Raw genomic sequence first — 7,850 nt, forward strand, 5'->3', positions numbered from 1 at the left:
TTCTGTGGGTTGGTAGTAATGGAATGGTTTCATTATCTAAAATGAAGAACATTTCCCACCAAAAGATCAGTCCAATAATACCACTCACTGGTAAATAGCGCAATACTTCTTCGTGAATCTCCGCTATTGATGACCCTCAAGTATAGGGGGTGTATCGTAGTACTTTCGATAAACAAGAGTGTCGAACCCAACGAGGAGCAGAAGGTGTTGACAAGCAGTTTCGATGAAGGATTCACTGTAAATGCTCACAGACAAGTATTCGGGGGGTTTTGATATAGCAGATGAATAAAGTACAAGTAAGTAAAATGCGAGAGTAATAATTGCAGCGAGTGGCTCAATCCTTTTAGCACAAAGGACAAGCCGGTTTGTTTACTTATAATGACCAAACGTTCTTGAGGACACACGGGAATTTAGTCTAGTGCTTTCGCTTCATATAGCTGATTAATCTTCATTGTTTTGATAAGTGTTGTGTGGGTGAACCTATGCTAATGCACCGCCCTTCCTAGGACTAATACATACTTGTGATTATACCCCTTGCAAGCATCCGCAAATACAAGAAAGTAATTAAGATAAATCTAACCACGACCTTAAACTCGAGATCCTCGCTATCCCTCCCGCATCGATATACCAACGGGGGTTTAGGTTTCGTCACTCCGGCAACCCCACAATTAGCAAACGAATACAAGATGTATTCCCCTAGGCCCATAAATGGTGAAGTATCATGTAGTCGACGTTCACATGACACCACTAGAAGAATAACACCACAACTTAAATATCATAACATTGAATATTAACCAACATAATTCACTACTAACATTTAGACTTCACCCATGTCCTCAAGAACTAAACGAACTACTCACGAGACATCATATGGAACATGATCAGAGGTGATATGATGATGAATAACAATCTGAACATAAACCTTGGTTCAATGGTTTCACTCAATAGCATCAATAACAAGTAGAAATCAATATCGGGAGAGTTTCCCCTATCAAACAATCAAGATTCAACCCTAATTGTTACAGCGGTGACGAGGTGCAGCGGTGGAGATGGCGGTGATGATGATAAAGATGATGGTGATGATGATGGAGATGATGTCCAGCTCGATGACGGTGACGATGGCGTCCATTTCCCCCTCCGGGAGGGAATTTCCCCGGCGGATTTAAGCCTGCTGGAGAGCTCTTTTCTCTCTGGTGTTTTCCGCCCCGCAGAGGCGGCTGTGTCTGTTCGCGATTATTCTCTGGAGCTTAGGTTTTCGGGACGAAGAAGTACGCGAAGGAGAGGAGGCTAGAGGGGGCTGTGGGCCCCCTCCCCACAAGGCGGCGCGGCCAGGCCTGGGCCCGCGCCGGCCTATGGGGGGGCCCATGGCGGCCCTCCTCGGCTCCTCCTTTTGGCTACCTCCGTCTTCTGGAAAAATAGGATTTTCAGTATAATTCCCGTCAGTTGTTGATCTTCCGAAATATTGTATTCTGACGGGGCTTTTTCCAGCAGAATCCTGACTCCGGTGCCCGATTCTCCAATAATCATGAAACATGCAAAATAGATGAAATAACATAAGTATCATCTCTAAATATGAAAACATATCAATGAATAACAGTAAATTATGATATAAAATAGTGATGCAAAATGGACGTATCAACTCCCCCCAAGCTTAGACTTCGCTTATCCCCAAGCGAAGCCGAGCTCGATAAACAAGACCACATGTTTATGGAGTGAAGAGTCGATAAATAAAATACGGACAAGAAGCATCATATTAATTCACACAAGACATTCTAGTAAACAACTTCCTCATATGATTCAACTTGAAACAAGTAAAAGGAAATCACAAATAAAGGTGCATAGGAAATCATAATTGGTGATGGAAAACTTCGTTCTTGGTCAGAGAACAGTTAACAGATTGTACTTATCTATCGAGCAGCGCTCTTATATTAAAGCTTATAGTAAACTTGCATACTCAATCATAATAATCTCCTCATAATCATTGATAACTTTCAAAGCTATATTCATTCAGACAAAACTTGTACTAAACAAGGAAGAATAAAAGGCATGATTAAGTAGATCACAATATAGATGGTTGGATCACAACAACTCAATTGCTTGCTTAAGATGGAGGGAAATAGGTTTACTAACTCAACATAAAGTAAAAGACAGGCCCTTCGCAGAGGGAAGCAGGGATTAAATCATGTGCTAGAGCTTTTTAAGTTTTGAAATCATATAGAGAGCATAAAAGTAAAGTTTTGAGAGGTGTTTGTTGTTGTCAACGAATGGTAGTGGGTATTCTAACCCCCTTGCCAAACAGACTTCCAAAGAGCGGCTCCCATGAAGGACGTTATCTCCACCAGCAAGGTAGATCATCCCTCTTCTCTTTTGTTTACACATGCATTTTAGTTTATTTAAGGATGACACTCCTCCCAACCTTTGCTTTCTCAAGCCATGGCTAACCGAATCCTCGGGTGCCTTCCAACATTTCACAAACCATGGAGGAGTGTCTATTGCAAAATTAAGTTGCTTACTGATGAATCAGGGCAAAACATGTGAAGAGAATTATTAATAAAAGTTAATTAATTGGGGCTGGGAACCCCGTTGCCAGCTCTTTTGCAAAATTATAGGATAAGTGGATAAAGCCACTAGTCCATTAGTGGAAGTTGCCCAACAAGATTGAAAGATAAAACACCACATACTTCCTCATGTGCTATAAAACATTGACACAAATAAGGGATGATAACTTTTGAATTGTTTAAAGGTAGCACATGAAGTATTTACTTGGAATGGCAGGAAAATACCACATAGTAGGTAGTTATGGTGGACACTGATGGCATAGGTTTGGTTTAAGGGTTTTGGATGCACGAGAAGCATTCCCTCTCAGTGCAGGTCTTTGGCTAGCAAGGTTGATTAGCAAGCATAAGAGTTGAGGGAAACAAACAAACATACATGTGATAGAAACAATCATGCATCTTCCTTGTAAGCACAAACAATTTTAACTTCAGAATACTAAGCTAGGAACTAACAAGAAAGATAATAACATATCTACATGTACTTCCTCTTTTCTACTTAAACTCAAAGTGTTGTTTCTATTTGACATAGGCATCCCCAATGGGCCTGCCGAAGAAAGTACCCGGGGTTTACTGAAGGCCCACGACCCGAAGGATAAGAAGATTCGGAAGCCCAAGATACTGTTAAGGAAAGCTAGAGTTGTAATAGGAAGCATTATTTGTAATCTTGCGGGATAGGTTAGAAACCCTCCCGGACTCTGTAACCTTGTGTATCACGAATCCCTCTGCTCCGCCTCCTATATAAGGGGGAGTCGAGGGACAAAGAAAGGATCGAATCATTGTTTCACAAACCCTAGCTTTTACATCGTCGAGTACTTTTCGGCTGAAACCTTCGAGATCTACTTGCCCTCTACATCCAACGAAACCCTAGTCTACTACTCGTAGGCATTGACAAGTTAATACCTTGTCAATTGGCGCCGTCTGTGGGATTTAGAGGCGACAAGGAGCTGATCTTGATGGCACGTTCAAGATCGTCGACGTCATCAACTGCAAGCAACGCTTTGGACAGAGGTAAACAGATCGAAACTGGTCTAGTCGATTTTGTTCCTCACCCGCCCTCCCGTTTGGATGCATATGCCTATCTGGAGGAGCCCATGGAGATGACGTTTGGAAAGTTCCACTTCCGCGTCGAGAAAGAAGGAGTGTATCGTCTCGAAGTTCCGATATCGTCGGTATTATCGGCGGTTGATCGTGATTTTTCAAGCTCAGCATCATCCATCGAGTCAGGCGACGAGGAGATTTCGTCGCCACGCTTCATCAGCACCAAGGCGAGCGAAAAGCTCACCAAGATCTTCAGCGACATGTCCTTCGAGTCATCCGCGGACTCCTATATAACCGATGACTCGAGTGACACCGACAGCTTCAACTTCATCGACAAATCCATCACTGTTGGAAAGGTCTTCACCAATCTCTACGATGGTGTCACCAAACCCAGCAAGGTTCAGAATCCAAAATATCATCAGATTTACGCCATTGGAGAAGCAAGTCGCGATCAGGAGGAGACATCAGAGTCTTTCGACGAATTGGGAAATCCATATGTCGATCCCTCTGACCTAAGGCGAAGTCTAGGCAATAAATATGTCGGGCCTACACCACGTATTAGGGTTCAACTCCCACAAGCAGCATGGGATAGAGCCGCAAGAGCTATGGATGGTTCAGAACCAATGGCGACAACTGCTACGACTGAAGAATTGCAGGCCTACCAATATAGCCTCGCTCGAGCTGGAAGAGAATTGGAAAAATAGACAGCTGCTTTGAACAGAAGAAGGGAGGCGGCTTCCGCATCAAGCAGGCGAAGAGCGGATTTAAGTCGACAATCAGGAACTTCGGGAGATAGCCACAGAGAAGCTCGAAGGAGAGCAAGATCTCGGCTGCAAAATATACCTGAAGCCGAAAGAGAGACTTTAATCCAAAACCTCGATATGTCTTTTATGTCAATCGACACGAGGGAGAATATCATTCCAAAAACACCGGAAGCAGATACATGGCAACGCAAGCTTTCATCTTAGCGTCCAGGCCACCTCCCGGGGATCCAAGAGAAGCGTTGTATAACATGGCCATGGCAGGGTGTGGAGCCATGGGAGCAGCGTTCGCAGCCACACCTCCCGAAGGAACTGCAAGACAAAATAGCCCGAGACCTCATCGCAGCGAGTGCAAGATCCACCAAGAGCAAGTGGAGTCAGAGATACGGCGACTCAAGCCAGAGTAGATAGAGCGCGACAAGATAGAAGAGAACATCGGCAGTCACCAGAACTTGCTGAAGAAGACATGTGTGGACTCCCGTGTTTTACGCGACGAGTCCGAAAAACTCGAGTCCCATCAGGATTCAAGTTACCCGATAGTTTCAAGAAATTTGATGGCCTGCAAGATCCCGAGGATTGGCTAGTCGACTACCTCGATACGGTAAAATTGATAGGTGGAACCAGAGCAACAGCCATGCAGAGCATTCAAATACACTTGAGCGGAGCCGTGATACGCGTACAGCACGCGTCCGTTGGGAACCCCAAGAGGAAGGTGTGATGCGTACAGCGGCAAGTTTTCCCTCAGTAAGAAACCAAGGTTTATCGAACCAGTAGGAGCCAAGAAGAACGTCGAAGGTTGATGGCGGCGGGATGTAGTGCGGCGCAACACCAGGGATTTCGGCGCCAACGTGGAACCTGCACAACACAACCAAAGTATTTTGCCCCAACGAAACAGAGTGAGGTTGTCAATCTCACCGGCTTGCTTTGTAACAAAGGATTTGATGTATAGTGTGGATGATGATTGTTTGCGAGAAAACGATGAGAACAAGTATTGCGATAGATTGTATTCGATGTAAAAGAATGGATCGGGGTCCACAGTTCACTAGAGGTGTCTCTCCCATAAGATAAATAGCATGTTGGGTGAACAAATTACGGTTGGGCAATTGACAAATAGAGAGGGCATGACCATGCACATACATGATATGATGAGTATAGTGAGATTTAATTGGGCATTATGACAAAGTACATAGACCGCTATCCGAGCATGCATCTATGCCTAAAAAGTCCACCTTCGAGGTTATCATCCGAACCCCTTCCGGTATTAAGTTGCAAACAACGGACAATTGCATTAAGTATGGTGCGTAATGTAATCAATAACTACATCCTCGGACATAGCATCAATGTTTTATCCCTAGTGGCAACAGACACATCCACAACCTTAGAACTTTCGTCACATCGTCCCGGATTTAATGGAGGCATGAACCCACTATCGAGCATAAATACTCCCTCTTGGAGTTAAGAGTAAAAACTTGGCCGAGCCTCTACTAATAACGGAGAGCATGCAAGATCATAAACAACACATAGGTAATAGATTGATAATCAACATAACATAGTATTCTCTATCCATCGGATCCCAACAAACACAACATATAGCATTACGGATAGATGATCTTGATCATGTTAGGCAGCTCACAAGATCCGACAATGAAGCACATAAGGAGAAGACGACCATCTAGCTACTGCTATGGACCCATAGTCCAGGGGTGAACTACTCACTCATCACTCCGGAGGCGACCATGGCGGTGAAGAGTCCTCCGGGAGATGATTCCCTCTCCGGCGAGGGTGCCGGAGGCGATCTCCCGAATCCCCCGAGATGGGATTGGCGGCGGCGGCGTCTGCGGAAGGTTTTCCGTATCGTGGCTCTCGCATCGGGGGTTTCGCGACGAAGACTATATGTAGGCGGAAGGGCGGAGTAAAGGGGCGTCACGAGGGGCCCACACAACGGAGCCGGCGCGGCCAAGGCCCGAGCCGCGCCGCCACGGTGTCCGGCCACCTCGTGGCCCCACTTCGTAAGTCCTCCGGTCTTACGGAAGCTTCGTGGAAAAATAGGCCCTCGGGCATTGATTTCGTCCAATTCCGAGAATATTTCCTTACTAGGATTTACGAAACCAAAAACGACGTAGAACAAAGACATCGGCTCTTCGGCATCTCGTTAATAGGTTAGTGCCGAGAAAATGCATAAATATGACATAAAGTATGTATAAAACATGTAGATATCATCAATAATGTGGCATGGAACATAAGAAATTATCGATACGTCGGAGACGTATCGGCATCCCCAAGCTTAGTTCTGCTCGTCCCGGCGAGTAAACGATAACAAAGATAATTTACGGAGTGACATGCCATCATAACCTTGATCATACTATTGTAAGCATATGTAATGAATGCAGCGATCAAAACAACGGTAATGGCATGAGTAAACAAATGAATCATAAAGCAAAGACTTTTCATGAATAGCACTTTCAAGACAGGCATCAATAAGTCTTGCATAAGAGTTAACTCATAAAGCAATAAATCAAAGTAAAGGTATTGAAGCAACACAAAGGAAGATTAAGTTTCAGCGGTTGCTTTCAACTTATAACATGTACATCTCATGGATATTGTCAATGTAAAGTAATATAACAAGTGCAATATGCAAGTATGTAGGAATCAATGCACAGTTCACACAAGTGTTTGCTTCTTGAGGTGGAGAGAGATAGGTGAACTGACTCAACATAAAAGTAAAAGAAAGGGCCCTTCGCAGAGGAAGCATTGATTGCTATATTTGTGCTAGAGCTTTGGTTTTGAAAACAAGAAACAATTTTGTCAACGGTAGTAATAAAGCATATGTGTTATGTAAATTATATCTTACAAGTTGCAAGCCTCATGCATAGTATACTAATAGTGCCCGCACCTTGTCCTAATTAGCTTGGATTAACACTGATTATCATTGCATAGCATATGTTTCAACCAAGTGTCACAAAGGGGTACCTCTATGCCGCCTGTACAAAGGTCTAAGGAGAAAGCACGCATTGGATTTCTCGCTTTTGATTATTCTCAACTTAGACATCCATACCGGGACAACATAGACAACAGATAATGGACTCCTTTTTAATGCATAAGCATGTAACAACAGTTATTATTCTCATAAGAGATTGAGGATTAGCTGTCCACACTGAAACTTCCACCATGAATCATGGCTTTAGTTAGCGGCCCAATGTTCTTCTCTAACAGTATGCATACTCAAACCATTTGATTGTGAGAACCGCCCTTATTTCAGACAAGACGAACATGCATAGCAACTCACATGATATTCAACAAAGAGTAGTTGATGGCGTCCCCAGGAACATGGTTATCGCACAACAAGCAACTTAATAAGAGCTAAAGTGCATAAGTACATATTCAATACCACAATAGTCTTTAAGCTATTTGTCCCATGAGCTATATATTGCAAAGGTAAAGAATGGAATTTTTAAAGGTAGCACTCAAGAAATTTACTTTGGAATGGCGGAGAAAT

Source organism: Lolium rigidum, chromosome 5 (genome assembly GCF_022539505.1).
Source record: "Lolium rigidum isolate FL_2022 chromosome 5, APGP_CSIRO_Lrig_0.1, whole genome shotgun sequence".
Taxonomy (NCBI): domain Eukaryota; kingdom Viridiplantae; phylum Streptophyta; class Magnoliopsida; order Poales; family Poaceae; genus Lolium; species Lolium rigidum.